This window comes from Lepidochelys kempii, chromosome 11, assembly GCF_965140265.1.
Source record: "Lepidochelys kempii isolate rLepKem1 chromosome 11, rLepKem1.hap2, whole genome shotgun sequence".
NCBI classification, from domain to species: Eukaryota; Metazoa; Chordata; order Testudines; family Cheloniidae; genus Lepidochelys; species Lepidochelys kempii.
The window spans coordinates 10,602,722-10,628,891 of NC_133266.1; the positions used below are offsets into that span (position 1 = coordinate 10,602,722).

General features: G+C 49.4%; 1 protein-coding gene and 1 long non-coding RNA gene across 8 annotated transcripts in view; one reads left to right on the forward strand and one right to left on the reverse strand.

The window, feature by feature from the left end:
* Positions 1-1,698, reverse strand: part of SEMA5B (semaphorin 5B) — a 363,565-nt gene extending 361,867 nt beyond the window's left edge. For 4 of the 7 annotated variants that reach the window (XM_073305088.1, XM_073305090.1, XM_073305097.1 and 1 more), the window contains exon 1: positions 1,087-1,696. The gene's annotated coding sequence lies outside the window, so the exon portion shown is untranslated. Of the gene's footprint in view, positions 1-679; positions 699-1,086 lie in introns of those variants that run through there. The other 3 variants (XM_073305098.1, XM_073305095.1, XM_073305099.1) reach the window with 3 other exon arrangements.
* Positions 1,699-12,387: 10,689 nt separating this feature from the next.
* Positions 12,388-14,478, forward strand: LOC140895446 (uncharacterized). The gene is made up of 3 exons (XR_012154194.1): positions 12,388-12,441; positions 13,193-13,431; positions 13,530-14,478. It is a non-coding gene; the product is annotated as an uncharacterized lncRNA (long non-coding RNA).
* The last annotated feature ends 11,692 nt before the right edge of the window (positions 14,479-26,170 follow it).

A 26,170-nucleotide genomic window follows, 5' to 3' on the forward strand; every position in this document is an offset into this window, starting at 1 on the left:
ACAGGTTTAATAACAGAATAATGTGGACTTGACAACCCCTTTAAAATATCCTCAGACTCCCCCCCCCCCCTTCCTTTGTTTGTTTTCTTTAAGGAAACTAACACTGTCTGGGCGCGTATGCTCCCTGTCAGCACCCTGTGGCAGGTGGGAAATGCCGGAAAATACAGATCAGCAACTTTTGGTGGGTGGATGGGTGTGCGTTGGCTCGGCAAAGATTTGTTTTAGGTTCCCCCCACCACCTAAATTTCCAACAATACACGAAACCAAGGAGCCGTACAAGGCTGTACGGTTCCCTCTCCCCCTCCGCTTTTGATCTTCATCAGGACGTGAGCTGAACGTTAATGGGCCACCCCTACCACAAAGACAAATTACCATCGGGGGGGGGGGAGAGAAATCATTCATCCCCTTTTCCTCCACGGTACCGCACTCCCCTCCCTCCCCCCGACACACACACCCCGCTCTCTGCAGCCCTGGTGAGCGGATTTAGGGGGAGAGTGGGGAGAAAAAAGAAATCACTTCCACAGCCGCCTCTCCTAGCTAATTTCCTCTCCAGCGCTCCGGATCCCCAACTGCAACCCCCCCGCCCCCAGCCCTACAGCCGCCGGCGGAGAAGGAGAAGTGAACAGGGACCGCAGAGCCCCGAGACACCCCCCCCTCGTACAATGCACCCCCCCATCACCTCGCCTCCCCTTCCCCGGGGCGCCGCGAATCGCCTCGCACCGATCCCCGTTGCTGCGGCAGCCGGAGCCAGAAGGAGGTGAAGCTGCACAATAGCTGTTCTCCAAAGACCCCCCCGCCTCCCCGCCGCCCCGTCCGGGTTTGCGCCGGCTTCGCCATCCTTTCTCCTAGGCACAGCCCCCCCCCCCCTTCTCCCATTCACCCCACCTCCACCCCCGCACGCACTGAAGTTGCTAAAGTTTGCAACTATGCCCCCTCCACACACACACACATACACACATCTCCTTTCTCACCTGAAAGAGACAGCGCCGGGGCAAGGAAAGGGGGATAATCCCCCCCCACACACACCCCCCCACACCCATTGGATGGCTCGTACGGACTATTGCGGGGGGGGGGGCAGTCACTCACTTGCACATCTTGCTCTGGATCTGCAGGGTGCGGTGGGGGGGGGGGGGGGGGGGGAGGCAGCTCAGGCAAGTCCACCGCTTCTCAGCCACCCTGATCTCCCAGGCGAGAGGCTCCCAGCAAGATCCCGGTGGTCGGCAGCGGGTTCCCGGGAGTGAAGTCGCCCCCGTCCCTCCTCTCGCTGCCTTCCACCCCGGAGCAGCCCGGCAGCTCCTATCAGGAGCGCTCCCACTCTTCCCATCAGGGGGGAGGAGGAGGAGGAGGGAGCCAGGGGCTGGCAGCCCCACGCACACTGATGTCAACTAATATATTCAAAGTTCAACAGGGCATTTATTTACTCGCAGCTCCCTCTCTTCCTTCCAGCACGCACAGGGCCCGGCTAGAGGATCCGCTCCCGCCTCTCGCTAGCGGCTCGCGGTGCAGCCAGCGCCTTCCTCCGTAGCCACCCTCCAGGAACCCGGGCTCCCGTGCATTTTAAAAAAGCTTGCAAGCGAGACCCACGTTAGCCATTTGCACTGGGGCTCGCTCGCCTCTTTAATAAAGCCGTTGCAATATTTGTCCTCGCCTTGTCTGGCAGGCACAATGCCTGCCTTGTGTGCGTTTGCTGAGGAACTGTTTCTCACGGGCTTACCAACTGCATAGCTGGGTATTTTCGCGTGCAAGCAGTTTGCAAGCCTGCGCGGTGCAGGAGTGAATGAATAGCCGAGGGCATAATACAAGCCCCCGGCTAGGAATGTTTGCATTTAACCTTTAGGCGCGCAGCATCGTTTGCTGCCTGGGGAGGGGGTGGCGGCGCAGGGGGGTGCTGTTTGGTTGCAGAGGTTTTCTGGAAGCAAGCGAAAGAGAGAAGTTTAAACTTCGGCCCTAGGAAATCTTCAGAGCAAAGCGCCTTAAGAAGCAAAGGAAATGCACACAGACAACTCACTCCCTCTCTCTTCTGAGTGTCGTTTCCACGACTGAAGCTAGCAAACGAGTTCAGTTTGGAGGGAACCCTGAAAACACCCCACTCCTCCCGGGCAGTAAGGGACTAATCTGTCAGTCAGCTTTGGACAAACATTTTGGGCTCTAGAGCCATAGATCAGCCTTTTAAAGTTCCTACAAAATCTAAGACCAGTAGAAATGTCTCCCGAGAACGTCCCATTGAAATTGCTTAATAAACAAATATTTCCTTGCAGGGATTGCAACCCCCACGCTGCAGCTTGGTGAAGCATTAGGAAGTTATTTGCTTTTTGGCAACGCCCACCGCACCATGGATTTATCTGCTCTGTAAAGCAACAAGAAGGTAGGATTTCTACCCCAGTCAGCGTACAGACTGGCAGATAGAGGGGAAGGGAAAGTGGTTATGGTGGTGTTGCCAGGGCGCAACCCCATGCTCCAGATGTCTCTAAACCTCCAACTGTCAGAAGTTGGGACTGGACATGAGATGGATCACTTGATAATTGCCCTGTTCTGTTCATTCCCTCCGAAATATCTGGCCCTGATTACTGTCGGAGACACAGGATGCTGGGCGAGATAGACCATTAGTCTGGCCCAGTATGGCCACTTATGTTAATTGCCCTTGCTAGGTGATAATGTTTTAATATCACAATGCGGTGAGTGTGAACCAGAGGGATTTATCTCCAAGTGCCTCCAACGTAGCCCTAATCAGCCAGTTGGTTTCCTTGTAAGGTGCCATGGTCCAAGAGAATCTTTAGAATGGTTTGAATGCAAAGAGAATCGTGGCTGGCAAGTGAAATGAAATTGACTGGTTTGTTTTCTAGAAACAAGGTAGGGTAGATAATATATTTTATTGGACCAACCTCTGTTGGTGAGAGAGAGACAAGCTTTCAAGCTTACATACATCTCTTTTTTAGGTTTGCTTTGTTTTCATTATTCTAAATTGATAGAAATACAAAGTTAAAAAAACCACTGGTGAAAGGCAAATTAGATTTTTATAATTCTTTCACTTTTAATTCTCTGAGGTGTTGTTAGTAACACAGGTGAGGATATTTGTTTTATTTTTTAAATATATGATTTAATCTGATGGTATTCATTTAATAGCTGCTGCATCTTACACAGATTTAATAGTGATCTCTCAAGTACTGTTTTAGGGCAACATTGGGCTATCTAGAAGCAGCTGGTAGTGGCAGGGTGTGCACATCATCAGTGGAGATACACACACAACATTGTGCCAAACAACACAAACACAGTACCTCCAAAATTCTGTGGGCAGCAGGCATAGTAACCCCCCTGCAAGGCTAGCCAGTGCAGCGGAGTGGTTAGGGCTGTGTTCCCCTCCATTCCCTCTCACTGAGGCCAATAATTGGGATTGTGTCAGAGCCCTGCACACAGCTGCAAGGAAGTGAGGGTTGGGACAGGCTCCTTGAACCCTGCTTCTCCCCCCTACAGGGCACAGGTAATCTAGCCCTTAATAAGGGTAGACTCCAGCTTCCATAGAAGGCATTGGAAAACTACCCAGGCTGCAGTGCAGCCCAACCCATACTGAACAGAAGTTGATCTGAAAGTGCTATTGCTTGTGATCACACCCTAAACAATATCATGGTGCATATTTTCCCAGCATGCTCAGTGTTAGGAGAGTTTACTTCAAGACAATACAGTGGCGGTTTTCCCCTCACTCCTTATCTGCAGAGTTTACAATAAGCTTACACTGCAATTGCATTCACTGGGGAAGTAAGGGGAAGGGGATTTACCATTCCTCATTTCAGTGTAACTTAGGTGTTAGCACAGACAGGCATTATTAATACAGTATGGCACATTTTGTTAGAGCTGAGGTTTGCCCCAGTGTCCTTGTCCAAAATTCCATGCCCTTATGGTTACCCACCTAGTTAACACCCTCCATCCTAGAAGTGGTTGAATCTCCTTAGTGCTATATGTATATTGCCACTCCAGGATCTGTTGCCCTGAAAATCGGTACCTATGGCCCTAAATAAAAATGTAAAATTATTAACAGATTGATATTTACATTAGTAATATGTATTTCTTAAGATGTTTAGCTGAAGCTGTATAAAGACAGTATGATAAATAAGTAACTATAGTAAAAAGAAATACATCAAGGGGTTTTAGTGACATTACAAATTACAAGATGAGACCCTCAGTCACTTATTTCCAGAATCCCAAAATGGAATTTTCTTTTGTGGCAGTGTTTCAATATATATATATGAAACTGTTTCTATTCAATAGACTAATCAGTCATACTGATATTGTCAGTATGTTATAGCTATATAAACAGTGTGATTGTAGGATGTCTTGTCAATGCTAATATGACTATACAGCATGTTGGAGGTGGGTGTTTTCAGACATCATATCTCAGGAAAACAGCCGTATAGATCCACTGATGTAGTCATCACACAATAAATAATAATCTCCTTATTCTTTGCCTGCTCTAATTCTCTGTCCTTCTGTAATCCTGTTATTATTTAACTGTCATTGGATTCTTTAACTCTGAAAAGCATTTTTCAGTACAGTTTGTGTACAAAAAATCTTTATATAAAGCTATAGGTATAGTATTTTCAATCTGACTTCCTTTCAAAAACTGAGATTGGTTTCTGAGGGGACTGGTGCTTTTAAAACCATTTGGATTGTTTTCTGATTGCAAATCTATTGCAATGCCACAATAAGCTCCACCCAAAGTTATACAAAGGGAGTAGTCTTGATCTAATCCTCGTGTAGAATATATTGTTCCAACTGCCCCATAAACCTCTCCTTCCTTCCCTGTCCATCCAGCCTGGTCCACTCTTAGGGTCTGATTTAATTTGGAAGGGATGGGTTAGCTGTTTAAGCCTCAGGGCTCAAATGCTGACACTCCCTGCAACTGAAAATCTAAATCCCAGAAGAGTCAACTAAAACTTTCTTTCTTGTGAGGTATGAAATTTAAGTACTGAGCAGTGTCCTGTGTGTGGATGTTTATCATAAGCCCTTGTAAACCAGGGTCCTCTCTGGTCTCTTTGAACATTAAAGATCCCATGGCACATTTTTAAGGGTGGAATTCTCCCCTGATGTCCTTGAGCAAAATTTATCCTCTGCTACTGTTGTGCTACCTTTCACCCAAAAGGTGGTGGCAATGCAGTGGAACTGTGCATATGTAAGTTGTAGTGAGCTTTGGGACTAAAAGTATTATATAAAATAAAGCATTGTAACATTTCCATGGCTACCTAGAATTTCATGGTTGTCACTTTGCTGCAGATCGTGGACTCGTGAAAGTTCATGGTGATGGCAGCAGGGATGAAACTTAAATCTTCCATCCCTAATGCAGAGGACCCTATCTCTTGGGTTAAAAGAGAATCTCCATTAGCTGTTAGCATTGTAGGGCCAATGACACATGGTTGTTCAATTCAGAGCAATGTAAGTGAATAGTCAGGCTATTACAATATTATTTTTCACTTGACATGATGTACAATCAGTTTTCTGACCTCAGAATCCTAGCCCCTATTCCAGGCCATTATACAGACTGTATCAGGGCTGCTTTTCTGTGACTTTACAAGAAAGAGCTCTCACTGGCCAGACTTTGAACTGTTACTATTTATACTGACCACAGGCCTCTCCTCCCAAAGAATCTCCCTTCAGGACTCCTTTGTCATGGGGACTGGTGTCTGGGATGAAGACCTTTCTTCTGTGTTTTCTCTTCATCTTCCACCACCACGTTCCTTTTCTCCTTATTCCTCCCTTCTCTGGATTTCTTCTTCTGGACTTCACCTTCCACTGCACGCTATCTGAAATATCCTGTACTGCATGCAGATGGTTGACAGCTAAACTAAGGACAGATATTGCAAAAAGGATTCAATCTGGCAGTTGCATATTCCTACCCTGCATCTCCCCCCAGAAAAGCATTCAATGTGATTTTCACCACTAGGTGGTGCTGATGCATCCTAATGCTCTCTTGAGTATGGCACAGAGGAGGGACAGATTGCCCTGGAGAATTCATGCTCATGGGGATGAGTCCATCATCACAGGAGCAACAGTGAGGCTAGAGGAGCACATGTTTAGTCACAGGGTGTAGTATATAAAATCTGAGCCCTGTATACAGTAGATGAGTTGCATATTCTGTCTGAGGGCCCACACGGCAAGCCAGCAGCCTGGCCTCAAGTATCCCTACACCTTTATGTCCCTTTGAGGGTGGCCAAGGGTTGGGATAGAGGTGCAAGCCAGGGAGACTAGGGCAAAAAAATCTTATTGCTTAGGACAAGGGAAAGGGCAAGTCTAAGTGTTGCTGCCTGGCACACAGGGCTGGGGAGGCAGGGTCATTGCCATCAGCCATAGCCCAGCTGAACTGTCTTTCAGTGGGGACAGTGCCACAAAGTGGGCCAAAGGGAACTGAGCTTCCTCAGGCAAGAGAAGGAGGGCGAGCTAGCAGATATCAGGCACACAAACAGAGTCTTGGGAGAAAAGGGGAGTGGAATCAGAAATGCAGTGCAGAGCTAGCCTGAGCCTCCTTAGAGCACGTGGCCTGTTCATGCTCTGATCAGAGATCTGCGCTGAGTGGGGAGGGGAGAAGTTGCATTTAGGTTTTTCAGTGACTGCCAGGTAGTTCAAAGGCAGTAACCATTGCAAGAAATGCAGCTTCAGTGTCACTTTCCAGCCAAGCCAGAGTAGGCTGTGTAATGTCTGTTGGAACATAGGGAATTGGTCTGTTTGTAAGTGAACTGGCTGGCCAGAGCTGCTCCAGCACTTCAGTACGTTCAGCTTAGTCACGCTAACTGGGACTTCAGAGGCAAAGGCAAATCCACAGAAAAGTCTTGCCATTGGCCCTAGCATCTGGATACCAGATTCACATGCGGGTGGCTGCTCTTGGTGGTTTCAATGCTTTGACTATGTGTATTGGCCTAGTGATTTTTAAAAAAAAAATTGTCCCTCTGCCATAATGGGCTGGACCACTTCATACATATTGAGAGAAGAGGAAAAGGAGTGTGGTTGCATTTAAAATTACTCTTAATACCATCAAATCCACATCAGCATGCACATGTTTCACCGGCAGGCCACCTGCCTTTCAGGATCAACTTCTCTTACCCTTCTCATGGTCCTCTAGTGCGGCAGTGGGAGAATGCGGGTTTGCCACAGTGAACGTAATCAAAACAAACCCACACCTGTGTAGCAAAGCAGTAAGACTGAATGGCCCAGTTGGCCTGCTGTCTACATCTCTGCTCTTTTAAAAGGTGAACTGGGACCAAAATGTATTTCTGAATGCATTCACAGCGAGCACTCAGCAGCACTCCATGCTAGTGGAGGATGAGCACTTGCCTGAATGATCAGGTCTAGATTTCATGTCACATAGCCATTATCCATAATATTTAGGTATAGGGATTTTTGCTTAAATTTGAAATAAGTTATCATATACTCTCTGTTGCAGCTTACAGTCTCAGACTGGTGGCAACATAACTTATACTAAACGGAAGACAAAGCTAAAGATATGATCCCAACTGAGAGTCAGGCAGGCACGTTGAAAGTAAGAGAATAAAAATTAAAAGCCCAGGGGACAGTAGTACAAACGGCGCCAGCAGAATGCAGAGAGGCCTTTAGACAATTACAGCAGCACCTGTATTTCAATTACTCGGAAGATGAAGTGAAAGCTTGAAAACTGGAAAAACCTGTTTTCTTGTCATACAGCCAAATTAAGTTTAGATGCCCATGAACAAGTAATCTGCCATTTTTCCATCCTGAAGCCAGGTACTGTTCATTATCAATGTTCATGTGTCTATTGGTGTGATAAGGCAGGCAGGTGTCAATGTTGCTAATACAGGCAAGACCTTGGGACTGCTGAGTGTCTCTGTCTGAGAGATGGGGGGAAAGGATCATGGGTCTGTCTCCATAAACAGAGAAGCCTAAAGGATTTATGGACTAGAAATTGATTTGACCATGTGTCTCATGTGTGACCTGAGACATATGCCATTGTGTGGTGAGTATCTGCATTACTACAGCTCTCACAACACAGAGTAGACAATCATTTGCTGCCAGGTAAAAAGGAACAGTGAAAAATTAAGTTATAGCAACACCACAGTAAACTAAATGGTTCAATCCCGCATTAGGAACCGGTTTTTCAGCTCTAGCTCTGAGCCCAAGAGATCAGATAAATTGGAAACAGTTTCTGCTTTGAGACTGGAAAAATAAAACAAGACTCTGAACTCATTTATTTTACCAAGGATAACTTTATCACAGGGACTGAAAAATTCATTGTGGGACCCTCTCCAGGGTTAGTCTGGGGGCCCTATGTCTCATTTGCTACAGAATTTAAGCTTTCAATGAAAGGCACTGCGGTTGGGTGGATAAGATCATAGCGATAAACTTGATACAAAAGAGTCAGAATAGAATAGAGCAGTGGTTCTCAACCAGAGGTCTGGAACATCCCTGGAGGGGCCGTGAGCAGGTTTCAGGGGGTCTGTCAAGCATGACTGGCATTAGACTTGCTAGGGCCAAGGGCAGAAATCCTAGAATATCAGGGTTGGAAGGGACCTCAGGAGGTCATCTAGTCCAACCCCCTACTCAAAGCAGGACCAATCCCCAATTTTTGCCCCAGATCCCTAAGTAGCCCCCTCAAGGATTAAACTCACAACCCTGGGTTTAGCAGGCCAATGCTCAAACCACTGAGCTATCCCTCCCTGCCTGCCCAGAAAGCCAAAGCCCTGTTGCATGAGACTGCAGCCCGGGCACCCAAGCCCCACCTCTGAGGTTAAAGTCGAAGCCTGAGCAATGTAGCTTTGTGGTACTCTCTATGGCAGTGGTTCTCAAACTTTTTTTTTTTCGCAGACCACTTGATAATTGCTCAGGGTCTTGGCAGACCCCTAAATGATCTTTCCAAATGTTGTTTGCACCGTTAGCTAACTATTGTAAAGTGCTTTGGATAAAAGCGCTATGTAAAAAAACCCTTAATAATTAACTTTTTTTGTTCTACAAATAGAAGCATACAATTCATATTTAATATCAGTAGTCTTACCATTCTAATGCGATGGATGTGCCCTCTCTCCCCCACTGCAGCAGCCCGTGAGCTGGGGCTGGGAAGGAGGGGGATCTCTCCCTTTTTCCCCTGTTGCAGCAGCCCCCGAACTGGGAGTCTCTCCCTCTCTTCCCTGTAGTGGCAACTCCCAAACTAGGGCTGGGAAGGAGGGGCATGTCTCCCTCGTCATGGTAGCCCCCCCAAGCTGGAGCTGGGAAGGAGCGGGGGAGTCTCCCTCTGTCCTCTGTCGCAGCAGCCCCCAAGCTGGGGCTGGGAAGGAGTGTGTGTGGGGGGGGGTGTCTCTCCCCAGCAGCCGCAGCCCTGGAGCTGGGGAAAGTCACCTATTTCTCTGGCCACTGCAGCCCTGCATATCCCAAATTCCCCCCAACCCCTCTTCTCACCCCACTACCCCCTCTTTCCCCCCAAGGCCACCACCTCACCTTACTCGTGTGATTTCTCCAGGGTCCAGGCACCTAATTAGTGAAGCCACCCCCTGCACGTTTCCACTGATGAGGTGAGTGGCCCTTTATTCTCTCGTGTGCGGCTGCTCGGGCGCGCACCTTAGAGGGAACTATCAGTCTGAGAACCTCTGCCCTATGGCATATGGCTGCAGGCAATTGCTCGCCTTGCTAGTCCCTAACACCGACCCTGGCTTTTACATGCGGAAAAGCAGCTGTTGGGGCACAGCGGTGCCACGGAGTTTTTATAGCATGTTGGAGGGGGACTCGGCGGTAAAAGACTGAGAGAACCCCTGGAATAGAGGGTTCTACCTCACCAGAGCTCAAGGGTCTGCTCCCCGCTCAGCCTCTCATTGAACTGGCTTTCGATACATCCACTAGGACCAGATTTTCAAAGAGCACAGCATGCAGGAGCTCCCCTGGTGACACTTGTAGCATGCAGGAACAAGGTAGGAGCTCTTTAAAACAGTTGGCTCACAAACTATTTAAAGGAATACTACCCTATTCCTACACACTGCAACACTTGCAGCACCCAGTGGGCTGTGCTCTTTGGAAAATCTGCCCCCCAAATGTGGATGCGGTGCTCTTTGAAAGGCTGACTGTCGTGGGGTGGTCTGCAGCTGGGAAAAAGGGGTTAAAAGCAGCCGAGCTAGGGTGTGGCCAGCTTAATTAGGGCCCAGCTGGCCCTTATAAGAGGGTTGGGGGCCAGGAGCTAGAGGAGTCTCATTCTAGCCCTGGAGTGGGAAGGGCTAGCTGCCTGAGAATGAGGTACCACAGGCAGCTCCAGCCTGGTAAACCCCCAGGCTGCAGGTCTTGGTAAAGGCCCAGAAAGGTAAAGGGGGCAGCCTGGGAATAGACAGAGGCAGCTGGTCCTACCCCCCCCCCCCCTTGCCTGTGATGAGTGGCCATTGCAGACTGTAGTCTGCCCCAGTGAGGGGGGGGGCTAATGATGACTGGCAGTCCCCACTGAGGCAAGGTGGGGATAGAGGGTTGGGGGTTCCCTGTGGAGGGGAGACCCAGAAACTGTGGGGGTACTGCAGAGAGCAGAACCCTGAGGTAAGGGGCACCAGGGTCCAGGAGGGACATGGGGGCCAGCAGCAGGCGAGACACCAGCCTGCAGAGGGAGCTATGGGCTGGAAGAGCTAATTCCCAGGATGACCAGCAGGAGTGCCGTACTGGTGAGTCATTGCCTCGCTACGCTGACCCTTAGCTGTTCACCTCCGCCTCCTTTACACTACCTGTAATATACTGACACAGAGTAGCCTGGTTAATGAAATGCAAAGAACTACCAAAGTCCTTCTAGGGAAGAGGTGGAAATGGAATGTAGGGCTTCCCAGCTCTGTGCACATTCCCTTGGGATATTCTGGTGGTGAATGCAGTGGAAGGAAGAGGATCTTCTTACCAGATTCTAGTTCTTCCACAATATTTGAACATCATGGCCTGTTTGCAGCTATTTTGAGGAGTCAAGAGCACTTGGCTAACCCAGCCATATAGAGGGTTTCCTTCCATAGCTGCACACTTTTCATGAGCTTGAGTAAAATACCTTCTGGGCATGCTCAGTATGTAATATTCAAATACTTACAAGTCAGTCAAATCAAAGGCAATTAACTTTCAAATTTCACCCAGTTTGGCTGCAGCGTTGTTCAAATTAAAAGGTCATAAGAATTTTTTTTAAAGGGGAAAAATTGTTTTTTTTCTGCCCCACTCGCTTCTTGCTTAAAAGAAATCATAACTATTTATTCAAAGTTTGAAAAAAAGTCACATCTGGGCTGAGATCACGCACAGAAAATGTATTCCACCAAATTTATACACCTCAGAAAGTTACGAGTGATTGAAAACAGGGGTTTAGAATAAATCTAGATTACAGTGGCTGTGACCAAATGCCCCCGATCCTGAGAAATGGACCTGAGGCAGGGATTGAAATCCAAACTTATCCCTGACCTTCGGGAAGTTCAGACCCAAACTCCTGTCCAAATCAGAACTTCACCGCTCAGACCTGTCAAAATGATAGGCTTGAAATGGAATCCTGAACCCCATAACCCTACTCCCCCACCCCAACTGTGGGAAAGTTAGAATCCAGACCCAAACCTTTTGGCTCAATCCCTTCTCAAAGGGTAAGATACTCTATTCTGCAACATATCAATATACCTGAAGGACCCCAGCCATGTTGGGCTAGAACCCCTGTTGCAGTGGGTTGGCAGGGAGATACCTCTGGGGCTCTCCGCTGGCACCCTTCTGCACTCTCCTTTTTGTTTTTATTTTTTTGGGGGGGGCACACTTTTTAGTGGTCTGTGCCCTGCCCCTCCACACTCCCATTCCCCGGAAAGCTATGTTGTCCTGGGGGCAGCACATAAAAAGGAACAGTTCCAACAAGAGTTTTCAGAGAAGGAAGAAAAATGAAAAGAGAGGCCAGGAGTGTAGGGATCCTGCTTTCATTAAAGCCCATGGGAGTCTTGCCATTGACTTTAATCCTGGGAGCTGGATCAAGCCCTTAGGTCTCCAACAGTGGAAGAGGGGAAAGCCCCTCTTGGACTTACAATCCTGTGGCAACTGGGCTGCAGTTGGCCATCTTCAGGATTGTGTCCCACTTTGTCCATCTGTTAAGCAATGAGCTAGTAAGACGTCCACTTAGGAGTTTACTGGTGGGTACAGAACAAACTTGAGACTGTTTCCATTTGTACGATGCTGTGTGGTAAGTCGGCTTGGCAGCAATATCACTCATTCACAATTCCTGCCTTTGCCTCTAACTAGGTAAGAGGGAATTAGTGCTACCGTGGAGAAGAATGGTAAGCAATAAGGCCTATGTGATGCAGCTCTGTTTTAATCCAGGTCTCTCAGCCCACTCTGAAATCAGTGCCCTGAACGCATGGATGGGAGCATGGAGAGAGACGTGTAACAAGCAGTGGTCACTTGAAACGGTTAGAAGATGTTGATCCTGCTGAAAGTGGGTTTCCTGGGCTCTACTGACTCATGGAGGTAGGTGGCTCATACACCCCCATGGGGGTGAAAGGGAGGTGGGAGTAGCTTAACACAAGAACCAGGGATCACCCAATGACATTAATAGGCAGAGGCCTTAAGTGAAACAAAAGGAAATACTTCACCTAACACACAGTCAACCTGTGAAACTTGCCCCAAGGGAAATGCTGAAGGCCAAAAATATGACTGGGTTCAAAAAAGAATTTAGGTAAGTTCAAGGAGGATAGGTCCATGAATGGCTCTTAGCCAAGATAGTCAAGGATACTATCCCATGCTCCAGGTGTCCCTAAACCTTCAACTGCCAGAAGCTGGAACTCGACAATGGGATGGATTACTCAAAATTGCCCTGTTCTGTTCCTTCCCTCTGAAGCATTTGGCACTGGCGTCTCTCAGAAGACAGGATACTGAGCTAGATGGATCATAAGTCTGATCCAGTATGACCATGCTATGTGCTCTGAGGAGAGAGGATCTAGAGTGTGGGCTGAGTTGTCCTAAGAGGCGCTAAGACTGAGCTGAACTTTGTTCATGTTTCTTTTTTGTTAGTAAAACTATACCCCAGAAAGAGGAAGAGTTTGGACTCTCTACACTATGTGCGCTGTGTTTGTAGAGCAAGTTGGAAGAGGTGGCTGCTCACAATACCTCAGCAAAAGTTTTGACACCACAGCCCATTATATTAACTTAAAGCTGAGAACACATATATAGAAATTCACTGTTCAGCATCCTAATGGAGTGTGTCTGCTTCCCTTCACAGGCACAGCCAGAGATGCCAAGGAAGAAAGATGATTGCAGCAAAGAGTGTGTTGGTGCAGAAGGAGAGAGGTGTCCTACTCTAAGTTTCAGTGATAAACTTGCAAACCTCTTCTGCCTAGCATCGCGTCCTTTATTTGTCCATTGCTGCATATTGTGATGTGCAGGCTGAATGGCCACTAAAGTGCCACCCGTGAAGCACAGCATCAAAGAGAACCAACCGTTTTCTAGTGGTTTTTGAAGGTATAGTATAGCACGGTGCTGCTGCATAAGATGAAAGACTGTTCTGTTCATACACTGCCTCTGAATGTCTAAAATCAAATTCTCTGCTTGTATTTCAGGAATCATGAACAGGGAACATTTTGAACAAAGTATAATCAAGATTGCTGTGGCATTAAATGCATACACAGATTGGGCGTTGTTTCATCCCAGGTTAGGTATTATTAAACAGTAATATTAGACTCTTGTAAGCTGCCCACTCAGATTTTACTCAGTGGAGTCTAAATATACTGTATATTTCATTTAAATCTCATAGCCCAAAGCATTCAGCATCCTTTCAGGCAACAATCCAATACACCCGGTTTATCTCTTGGGAATGTAAGCTCCAGCTGAGTAAGCAAGTATCTCATCCCAGTACTCTGACATTAACCACACAGTCCAAGTAGGGCCCAGTCCTGTAATGTACCGAACACTCTCAGCCTTCCATAGAAGTGGGTCAAAGGTGCTTAACACTTCACAGGAGCTCTTGCTGCATTACAGAATCAGACTGTTCATTACAGCAGCGATTTCAGCTCTGTTTGTGTGTTGCAAGTCACCAGGTATCCAGCCTGACCAATTATTTGATTTCTCATAAGTGCCTCCACGGTTGAATCCTTCTTCCTATTTTTCTCATATGGAAGCTGTCCATCAAAAAATACTTTTAGTAGGCTAGTTTTCCATTTATATTCATGTTGTGATGGGAGAGTGAAATTTACAATGTTTGGGGGGTTTTTTTCTGTCAATCCTGTTCTCCATTTTCCACCAAATGTCTGATTCAAACAGGAACAGAAGAATGTTGAAGGCAAATAGTGTTTTTCATCAAACAGTGAATTTAACTACAGAAGAATGTTGAAGGCAAATAGTGTTTTTCATCAAATAGTGAATTTAACTACTGAATGTTATGCAAATATCACCTATTTATGTTTCAATCATTTCTTTGGACTGCAGTCAGTAGGACAAATCTTATTCCCCTGTTAACATGAACAGGGCAACTGATAAGCAGGAGCTAGTCAGGTGAGTAAGGTTTTTCAAGTATGCTAACTAATTTGTATTAAAATGCTTATTCTTATAAAGCAAATATTAAATAGGTTTTATTGTACAAGCTTAGTTTCTTTTTCTAGAGCTATTCACATATAGCATAGATGCAACAATGTAGGTTTTCTGAAAGTAGAAGTGATTGACTATGAACACCCCTCCTAAAACTAGAGTTGAAAGTCAGGTCTTGGGGCGGGGAACAAACACAATGGCCTTGGGGTATTAACCATGTAGATGTAGTGGCAGAACGGTAGGATTATTTTTGAATGTGTGCTCAATTTTTTGAATGTACAAGGACTGGGGCGGGGGGAGAAAGTGTAGGAACTTAAGCCCTGATTCAGGACAGCTCTCAAGCATGTGAGCAGTCCAAGCTCTGTTCTTCAAAGCATAAAAGTACATACTCAAACTTTGAGCACAGACTCAAAGTTCGAGTGAAGCCAATGAAACTTAAACAAACATGCTTAAGGTTCAGTGCTGGGCCTTATTTACAGTAAAGGATCCCCATTCCACAATCTAGGAGCTGTCATCAGGTTTATTAATACTTTATGTATTGCTCAAGTTTTGCTGCTCCTCCCTCCCTCTCCACCAGGCATCATGAGGCAAAACAATTTTGGGTTTCATCCACTGAAGGAATTGAGAATTCCCTTAAATAGGCCCAACCTGAGAGCGTCTTAAGACCACCTGAGTTTAGCCACTGTCTTCAAGGAGAGCAGGATTGGTCCCTAAGCACATTTTATCTATCTCAGGTAAGCAAACCTCAGCAACTGAGCTGTAACAGCAGCCAACACTTCAGAGTGTAATTTGCCTTGACACAGGCTGTACCCCTTTCTTCTTGTTAAATACAGATTGTTTGAGCCCCACAGTGAAAAACTAACACACAGGTCTGCCTTGGTTTCAGGAGCGGGTGTCCCATTGCTATAAATTAGCAGCAGGGTGTGGCAGTGATCAACACGGTAGCACACTTTTCGACCTCTTTGCAGCATTGCCATGTGCACACCTAGGGCCATGCCTTTTATTTATTTAATAAATAAATAAATGACCTGAGCCACAATGTTCAGACTGGCATACAAGTCCCCTGAAGTTTGAGGGTGTTTAGATCATCCGGTTATAAGATAGACCCAGACCTGAACTCCACAGCTCACCTTCAGGCATGTTTTGATCCAGGTGTTTGCTTTGAGTCCACCTCTAATCCTTAGTGCTACAGAAGTATACAGCCAGACACAAGCTACATCTTGCACAGGCATGCAGGTGGTTAGCACAGATATCCCAGGTGGACAATTTTGCTGAATCCACTACCACAGTGGGTCTCAAGCTGTAATCGCCTACGCTGCTTCTGTCACAACAATGAAGCATCTGTCAGTCTTCAAGCTGTGACTCTTGCTGCTAGTTGGAGCTCAGTTAAAGTTTCTCTTCAGGTTTCCAGCTGCTGTTTTGGTTTGCTTGACCAGCTAAACTCAAGCCATCCCTGCTTCATAGCCTGTGAAGCTGTTTTTCTGTGTGGGGTGTCTTTGATGTAAATTCAACTGTTGATCAAACTTTCAGACAGTGACAGGATAGCAAATACACAGGAAGACAGAACCAAAATGCAGAGTGCCCTGGAGAGATTAGTGGAAACCCGAAGACGACAAAATGAGATTCAATCCTAATGAAAACTTGAAGCCCCATTTCTTCTCTTTACAGTTGTGACAGGGTCAGGCCAGCTGGCTATAGGAGAGTAGTTTTGTGTGTTTCCTTTTTTTCAAAAAGGACCAGTAATACTCATATTTATTAACGAACCTGCAAACGGGGAATACACATTAAGTCAATATATTTGAGCACAGAAATAAAGAACACTAATTGAACAGTGTCTTCATTTTTCAGTTATAATATTCCAAAGAGTCTATTAAAGTTATCTTTCAAGACTGCAGTTTGGTTTGAGTAATTTTTTTTAAGCAAAAGATGGTGGTTTTTTTTTTATTTGCATAACACACTTACACATTGCATATGCTGCTGTTTTTACTTTGTAACACAGCAACCAATCACAATTGTTTTCTCATTAGCTTCAGGGGAGGGAAGTGTTCAAGCTTGCCTGGGCCCAGAGCGGGGGGGCTTCCTCGACTCTCGTGGTCTTCCACCCTGCCAAGTTACCTGGTGGCCCAGAGCGAGGGGGCTTCAGCGACTCTCGTGGTCTTCCACCCCCTCGAGTTACCTGGCACCACGCCTGAGTGTCACCAACAATTCCCTCCTCTGAAAGCACCCAACAAAAGGGGCAGGCTGTGGGGTGGACAATCCGGGGGGGGGCACATGCACCCACCTGTGAAAGGACCCCTCTAAGGTGGTGGTGTCCACAGTGGCAATGGCTGGGGCTGGGGTCCCTTACTCTCTCCCCCCAATCAAAGGGTCAGACAAAGGGACGCGGACAGAGACACTGAGCAGAGAACCTCAGACAGCACCCACTGCTCCTCAAAAGCATCAAGGGAGTCGGACGCCACCCAGAGGAACTCCGCCCGGATACGTGAACGGACCGAGGATCAGAAAACGGCCCCACAGTCACAGGAAACTCCATCGGCCAACCTCCTCTCTCTGGTTTTATAGATGGCCGTTTTAGCCAAGGCCAGGAGGAGGTTAACTAGGAGATCCCACGACTTTGTGAGGCCACGGATGGGGAGTGCATAAATAAAAAGGTGAGGGGAAAAATGCAACCAAAAACGTAATGGGAGATTTGAGAGGAGCTGGAACAGGGGCTGCAGCCTGGTGCACTCCAAATATACGTGTGCCAGGGTTTCCCTCACACCACAAAAGGGACAAGTATCTGGGACGGGGGTGAACCGTGCCAAGTACGTGCCCGTACTCACAGCTCCATGATGTCAACTGATGTCCCCGACGGGCCTCAGAACCAAGGTGGAATATAGGCTGGCCCACTGGGGCTGCTCACCCTCCAAAGGTGGCAGAAGGTCTCACCACTTTGTGTTGGGGCGGGACACTAGGGTGAGGGCGTGAAGGATGTGGAGCATGAGCGTGTATAGATGTTTCCTTGGCGCGGTTTGGAAGCGTACCGGCTGCAGTTCATGCAGCCGGCTTGCAGTGAAAGGGTGAGGGGTTTGTTGGGATCGGCAGGGTAGGGGCCCAATGGAAAGGTGCGGTGGGCCTGGGGTAGAGGATGGGCAGGGTACGCCCTTGCGCAAGGCTCGGTTGACATAAGCCCAAGCAGCGCGGGTCAAGGTGGCCTTCACCTCCTGAAGTACGCGCCGGGGGGTACGAGGGCTGGAGAGCCCCATGCGCCGAGCGAGCGTCAGGGGATCCAGCCAGTCTCTCTGGTCGTAGTCCGGGAGGTCTCCGACCCTCGTGACTTCCGCCAGGAACAACCTCTGGCGCACCGAGCGGGACTCCGCCACCTGCACACGGAGCTGGGGGTTGTGTAGCAGGGGCTCCGTGAGGAGATCTGCTCCCACGGTGGTCGCCACGGACCTGGTTGTTAGAAACAGTTTCCAGGTCCGGAGGAGGTCCTGGTAGAAGACCGGCAGCCCGGAGAGGTCTCGCGGAAAATCCCTCGGACAAAGATAAAAGAGCTGCCGGTCGTATCGGAGCCCTTGGAAGTGGCGCAGGAAGGCGTGCGCCAGTATGCTCCACGCCGAACTACGTGCACTATAAAAGAGCCTCTGCAGGGCCTGGAGGCGGAAAACGCGGACCTGAGTGTACAGACACTTCAGGCCCTGCCCTCCTTCCTTCAGGGGTAGATGAAGAACTCCAACAGGGGCCCAGTGCATTCGTGGTCTTCCCCTCTTCCCCTCAACTGGCCCGAGAGGGGACACCCCTGCCGCACTCCTCGCCCGAAGCTGACCGGTTCAGTCAGGGTCCAGTTGAGCCTAACCAAACACTCCACGGAGGCATACAGCACCCGGAGAAAACTCACAAACTGAGGTCCAAATCCAAACGCCTGCAGAGTGCTCAGGAGGTACCCATGGTCTACTCTATCGAACGCCTTCTCCTGATCAAGAGACAGGAGGGCGAACGATAGACCATCTCTCCGCCCGAGTTCCAAAAGGTCTCGGACTAGAAAGAGGTTGTCAAAAATGCTGCGACCCGGGACAGTATAGGTCTGGTCTGGGTGGACCACGTTCGCCATCACGGACCCTAGCCGCAGCGAGATTGCTTTCGCTACGATTTTGTAATCCGTGCTAAGGAGTGAGACGGGACGCCAGTTTCATAAATCGCGGAGGTCCCCCTTCTTCGGCAGCAAAGCGAGCACCGCTCGCCTGCATGACAGAGGGAGGACCCCGCTCTGCAAGGACTCAGCCCAGACGGTGACTAGGTCTGGGCCGAGAATGTCCCAGAATGCGCGGTAAAACTCCACGGTCAGCCCGTCCATGCCCGGAGATTTATTGGTGGGCACACGATGGAGGGCTTCCGAGAACTCGGCCAGGGTGAGAGGCAGCTCTAGCCGGTCTCGGTCGCCCACGCTGACCGTGGGGAGTTCCTCCCAGAGCACCCCGCAAGCGCCAGGATCGGTCGGATCTGGGGAGAAAAGGCTTGAGTAGAAGTCACGGGCCCTCCCACACATCTCCTCTGGATCCGTGAGGGGGGTGCCGTCTTCCGCAAGAAGGCAGGTGACGTGTTTCTTGGCCCCCCTCGTTTTCTCCAGGGCATAGAAGAAGCGGGAGCCGCGGTCCATCTCCCGAAGGAGGCGGATGCGGGACCGAACGAAGGCACCTCGGGCCCGGTGGTCCTCAAGGGCCCGGAGCTCCTCCCGCTTCTCCTGGCACGCTCCGCAGAGGGACGGGTCCTCGGGACTGGCGGCCAGGCGCCTCTCCAGCTCTAAGACCTCCCGTTCCAACCGCTCGATCGCCGCATTTCTCCATCGTAACAGGGAAGGTTTTTTTTTGAAACAGAAAGAAAGTTTATTGGTAACGCTTACAGAATTACCAAAGGAAACAAAACAACTATGCAACAAAACAACGCAATCAGAAGGTATAACACAGCAGCTTTCAGGAGGGAGAAGTGTTCAGGCTAGCCTGGGCCCAGAGCGGGGGGGCTTCCTCAACACTCGTGGTCTTCCACCCTCCTGAGTTACCTGGTGGCCTAGAGCGGGGGGGCTTCCTCGACACTCGTGGTCTTCCACCCCCTCGAGTTACCCAGTGCCGCGCCCAGTGTCACCGATCCTCCCTCTCCTGAGAGTGCCTGGTAAGATGGGCACGGCTGCGGGGTGGGCAGTTTAGGGGGGGGTAGACACCCATGTAGTATAGGACCCCTCCTAGATGACAGGAATGATGGTATCCACAGCGGCAATGGCTGGGGCTGGCGTCTCTCGCTCTTCCCCTCAATCAAAGGGTCAGACGGAGGAAACCGGACGGGGTCACCGAGCAGAGAACCCCAGACAGTGCCCACCGCTCCTCGAAGGCTTCAAGGGAGTCGGTGGACGCCGCCCAGAGGAACTCCGCCCGGATACGTGAGTGTACTGAGGATCGGAAAACGGCCCCACAATCGCAGGACGTTTCATGGGCCAACCTCCTCTCTCTGGTTTTATAAATGGCTGTTTTAGCCAAAGCTAGGAGGAGGTTGACCAGAAGATCCCGCGACTTTGTGGGGCCACGGATGGGAAGTGTATAGATAAAAAGGTGGGGGGGAAAATGAAGCCAGAAGCGTAATAAAATATTTGTGAGGAGCCGGAAAAGGGGCTGCAATCTGGCACACTCTAAATACACGTGCGCCAGGGTTTCCCTCACATTACAGAAAGGACAAGTGTCCGGAATGGGGGTAAACCGTGTCAAAAACACGCCCGTGCTCACAGCTCCGTGAAGGAGCCGCCAACTGATGTCCCCGACGGGCCTTGGGACCAGGGTGGAATACAGGCTGGCCCACCGAGGTTGCTCACCCTCCAAAGGTGGCAGGAGATCCCACCACTTTGTATCGGGGCGGGACACCAGGGTGTGGGCGTGAAGGGTGTGAAGCGTAAGTGTATATAAGTATTTCCGTGGAGCAATTTGAAAGCTAACCGGCTGCAGTTCGTGCAGCCGGCTTGCAGTGAAAGGGTGAGGGGTTTGTTGGGATCTACGGGGTGGGGGCCCGATGGAAAGGTCCGGCGGGCCTGGGGTAAGGGATGGGCGGGGTGCGCCCTCGCACAAGGCTCGGCTAACATAAGCCCGAGCAGCGGGGGTCAAGGTGGCCTTCACCTCCTGAAGTACGCGCCGGGGGGTACGAAGGCTGGAGAGCCCCATGCGCCGAGCGAGCATCAGGGGATCCAGCCAGTCTCTCCGGTCGTAGTCCAGGAGGTCTCCGACCCTCGTGACTTCCACCAGGACCAACCTCTGGCGCACCGAGCGGGACTCCGCCACCTGCACACGGAGCTGGGGGTTGTGTAGCAGGGGCTCCGTGAGGAGATCTGCCCCCACGGTGGCCGCCACGGACCTGGTTGTTAGAAACAATTTCCAGGTCCGGAGGAGGTCCTGGTAGAAGGCCGGCAGCCCGGAGAGGTCTCGCGGAAAACCCCTCGGAGAAAGATAAAAGAGCTGCCGGTCATATCGAAGCCCTTGGAAACGGCGCAGGAAGGCGTGCGCCAGTATGCTCCACGCCGAACTACTTGCACTATAAAAGAGCCTCTGCAGGGCCTGGAGGCGGAAAACGCGGACCTGAGTGTACAGACACTTCAGGCCCTGCCCTCCTTCCTTCAGGGGTAGATGAAGAACTCCAACAGGGGCCCAGTGCATTCCTGACCAAAAGAACTCTAGAATCAATCTCCGGAGATGGGTCAGGAAACCCGGGGCCGGGGCCAGGGTGTTGAGCCGGTACCAGAGCGTGGACAGGACTAGTTGGTTAAGCACCAGTGCTCTCCCTCGGAGGGAGAGACATCGGAGAAGCCTCATCCATCTCCGGATCCGCTCTATCACCCCGCCCTCTAAATTTTGCCAGTTCTCCGGCGGGGAAGGATGTGTGGCGGAAAGGTAAACGCCAAGATAGAGCAGTGGACCCGCACTCCACCGGATGGTCTGAAGTGCGGGTGGGAGGGAGCTCACCTGCCGCCAGTCCCCCACCGCCAAGCCAGAGCTCTTGACCCAGTTGACTCGGGCGGAGGAGGCTGCCGAATAGATGGCTTGGCATGCCTCCACTCGCGCCAAGTCGCCCGGGTCCTGGACCACGAGGAGTACGTCATCGGCGTACGCCGACAGGACCAGCCGCAGCTCCGGCTCCCACAGCACCAACCCTGTCATCCTCCTGCGGAGGAGACAGAGGAAAGGCTCGATCGCCAGAGCATACAACTGGCCCGAGAGGGGGCACCCTTGCCGCACTCCTCGCCCAAAGCTGACCGGTTCAGTCAGGGTCCAGTTGAGCCTAACCAAACACTCCGCGGAGGCATACAGCACCCGGAGAAAACTCACAAACTGAGGTCCAAATCCAAGCGCCTGCAGAGTGCTCAGGAGGTACCCATGGTCTACTCTATCGAACGCCTTCTCCTGATCAAGAGACAGGAGGGCGAACGATAGACCATCTCTCCGCCCGAGTTCCAAAAGGTCTTGGATGAGAAAGAGGTTGTCGAAAATGCTGCGACCCGGGACAGTATAGGTCTGGTCTGGGTGGACCACGTCCGCCATCACGGACCCTAGCCGCAGCGAGATTGCTTTCGCTACGATTTTGTAATCCGTGCTAAGGAGTGAGACGGGACGCCAGTTTCGTAGATCGCGGAGGTCCCCCTTCTTTGGCAGCAAAGCGAGCACCGCTCGCCTGCATGACAGAGGGAGGACCCCGCTCTGCAAGGACTCAGCCCAGACGGTGACTAGGTCTGGGCCGAGAATGTCCCAGAATGCGCGGTAAAACTCCACGGTCAGCCCGTCCATGCCCGGAGATTTATTGGTGGGCATGCGACGGAGGGCTTCCGAGAACTCGGCCAGGGTGAGAGGCAGCTCTAGTCGGTCTCGGTCGCCCACGCTGACCGTGGGGAGTTCCTCCCAGAGCACCTCGCAAGCGTCAGGATCGGTTGGGTCCGGGGAGAAAAGGCTTGTGTAGAAGTCACGGGCCCTTCCACACATCTCCTCTGGATCCGTGAGGGGGGTGCCGTCTTCCGCAAGAAGGCAGGTGACGTGTTTCTTGGCCCCCCTCGTTTTCTCCAGGGCATAGAAGAAGCGGGAGCCGCGGTCCATCTCCCGAAGGAGGCGGATGCGGGATCAAACGAAGGCACCTCGGGCCCGGTGGTCCTCAAGGGCCCGGAGCTCCTCCCGCTTCTCCCGGCACGCTCCGCAGAGGGACGGGTCCTCGGGATCGGCGGCCAGGCGCCTCTCCAGCTCTAAGACCTCCCATTCCAACCGCTCGATCGCCGCATTTCTCCATCATAACAGGGAAGGTTCCAAAACAATCAGGAACCTTCTGGAGACCATGAAGACTGGCTGCAGGTGTTCTAATCAGCTTATCAAGAAGCTGCTAGAATCAATTAAGGCAGGCTAATCAAGGCACCTGAGTTTTTAAAAGGAGCTCACTTCAGTTTGTGGTGTGCACGTGAGGAGCTGGGAAGAAGAGGCGCTAGGAGCTGAGAGTGAGAACGCGGACTGTTGGAGGACTGAGGAGTACAAGCATTATCAGACACCTGGAGGAAGGTCCTATGGTGAGGATAGAGAAGGTGTTGGGAGGAGGCCATGGGGAAGTAGCCCCGGGAGTTGTAGCTGTCACACAGCTGTTCCAGGAGGCACTCTAGACAGCTGCATTCCACAGGGCCCTGGGCTGGAACCCGGAGTAGAGGGTGGGCCTGGGTTCCCCCCAAATCCTCCCAACTCCTGGTCAGACACAGGAGGAGTCGACCTGGACTGTGGGTTCAGAAAAATGGCCAAGCTGAGGGCTGCCGTGAAGCTCCAAGGCGAGCAAATCCGCCAATAAGCGCAAGACCCACCAAGGTAGAGCAGGAACTTTGTCACACAGCACAGATGCAAAAGCGTGGGATGTAACCAACCAGGTGCATGCATCCCATTAAAGTGAGTTTAATTTCATATCACTATTTAGCACTAGCCTAATTTTCTCCTTTTTTTTTTCCTTCTGGTAACTACAGTTGCCATTGGAAAAATAGGAGCTCAGGGTTGGGAGGACAAATATGGTACACGAAAGGAGAGCTTAAGATGAACTGACAGTAGGAGAAGGTTTAAAAACCACTGAGTCAATCCATTGTTAGCTATGCTTCCTGTGGAAGCAATGCTGTTCTATTTATGTAAATTCCCCCTGTAGTTTCAGCTGGAGGCAGTGTTCGGCACATCCTGGCCCAAACTATTCTGTAGTGCACATCATTAAGCAGCGGCTGCATTTCAGTGGTAGGCTAAAAGATCCCAATATGTAAAAATATTTAGGAATTAAATAAGTGTAAGTCATTTTTATTTCATTAAAATATATGCAATTTCTGCCTTTATGGCAAAGGCACATTACATTTAGTGCATAAGCTTGTCTCTCCTGAATCATCCTGAATAATGGAAACCCCCCATAGTCCAGTAGTGGGTCATTAGCTGATATTTGGATACCTATTGATACACTAAAGGTTTTGCACTTGCAAACTATATCCATGGTGTAAGACCAACTTGAGTTGTTTACCTTCCAAATTCATGCAGTACCGTTCTTGTGTGGAGTCTACCTTAATCATCTGAGTTGACATGGGGCTTCTGCTAGCTTTGCTGAAATACCAGCACATTCCAGAGGTGATATTTCACATGTACAAATACAAAATGGGGAATAACTGGCTCACCAGCAATTCTGCAGAAAAGGATCTGGAGGTTATAGTGGATCACAAATTGATTACAAGTCAGTGTGATGCTGTTGTGAAAAAGGCAAATATCATTTCGGGATCCGTTTTGGGTGCTACACTTTATGAAAGATGTGAACAAACTAGAGAGAGGCCATAGAAGGACAACAAAAACAACAGATTTAGTAAACATGACCCACAAGGAAAGGTTGAAAGAACTGGATATGTTTAGGTTAGAAAAAGAGAAGGCTGAGGTGGGACTTGATAACAGTCTTCAAATATATAAAAGGTTGTCATGAAGAGGATGGTGATCAATTGTTCTCCATGTCCACCAATGGAAGGACAAATAGTAAGGTTAGTTTACAGCCAGGGAAATAGAGGTTAGAAAGCTTTTTCCTAGTATCTAACTATAAGAATAGTTAAGAATTGGAATAGGTTATTAGAGGTTTTAAGAACCGTTTTAGACAAACACCTTCCAGGTATGGTCTAGGTATCCTTGGTTCTGGCTCAGCACAAGGGAATGGACTAGATGATCTTGTGAGGGTCTTTCCAGCCCTATGATTCTATGCTATCGGAAATGTTGTCAGACTCCCCAAGGACTGGCTCCTAAGTGCACGTTACAGCCTAAACAATGGCATTTCCATCCATCATGTCGTGTAGTGCATGCACAAGAAGCCCAAAGGGTAAGAACCAGACGAGAGAGAGGAAACCTGCATGGAAACAACTTTTTTTCCAGTCATCCCTATTTCCATGTAGTCTCAGTAACTGGAAATCATTAAGGTTAGATTTGCTTTCATTGGTCACTAATTAAGCTTGCTTAGCTTTTTATACAGGCTTAAGTCACCTGATATTAGTATGTAGCTTTCCTTTGCATGGCAGGGTTCAGCCTACGACATAGGAAAGGTCAGATCTGATAAAGTCAGCAGTCCATCTACTCCAGTATTCTGTCTCCAGCAATGGTCAGCACTGAATGCTTAAGAGGAAAGTGTAAGAACTTGCAGAGCAGAGGTGGACTAGTCTGTGTGCTGCCTCCCCACTCCCCCTTAGATTGGTTTAAACCCTGAAGCACAAGGATAATATCCCTTCCACAATTTTTACCACTAATTATGTATAGCATTTTATCAATATTAAACTAACCCTCACACCACCCCAGCAAGGTAGATCACTATTCTCCTTAATTTACAGGTGGGGAAACTGAGGCAACTTCCCAAAGATCACACCGTAAGTCAGTGGCAGAGCTAAGTTTAAAACTCAGGACCTTCTGGTCCCCAGATGTGTGCTCATTCCTGCTTTGAGCCCTTTGTTCATCCAGCAATGGCCAGAGCTCTTTCTCTCTCTTCCAGGTGTCATCTGCCAGTAGCAGGAAAGGCTAGGCTCAGATGTCTAGGGGTTCCTATTAAATGTCTAACAAATACCACAGGCTCCAGCCTCCACACAGATGCACTCAACACCTTCCTGGGTGCCCTTCATAGGCAATCCTTCTCCACTCACAAGCACTGCCTGTGTATGAAACAAGGAGACCTCACTAAGGTAAAAGGGGACTGAACTGACTTGGGGAAAACACAATAATAAACCTATATATGAACCTACCCTCATATTGTCTTTGTCAGAAGTCGTTTAGCTCAGTTTCCCACCCAACAGTGTGAACATCCTATAAGGCAATGTCTCTAACAGTCACTTTCTTCTCCGCTATATGTTACCCACAGTTGGTTGTGGGTGGTTAGTTAAATCCCAGAGTTCAGGTTGGTCTGCCTTGAGTCCAGCCCCTAAGGGAAGTGCTGCTTGATCCAGAGCTGAGGGGCCACCTACCTAACCCAGCTGTGGTGATTTCAGCTTTACTGTTGCAGGCTAGGGAGCCCTCATTCAGCTCCGTTGCTGGCTCTGCAGCAAAAGCCATCTGGAACTGCATTTATTTCCTCTTGTCCATTAAACCTCAGCAGACCTCATTTCCCCACCCATGCCTCAATTTCTTTTTCCCTCATGTATCATTAATTCCATAACCCG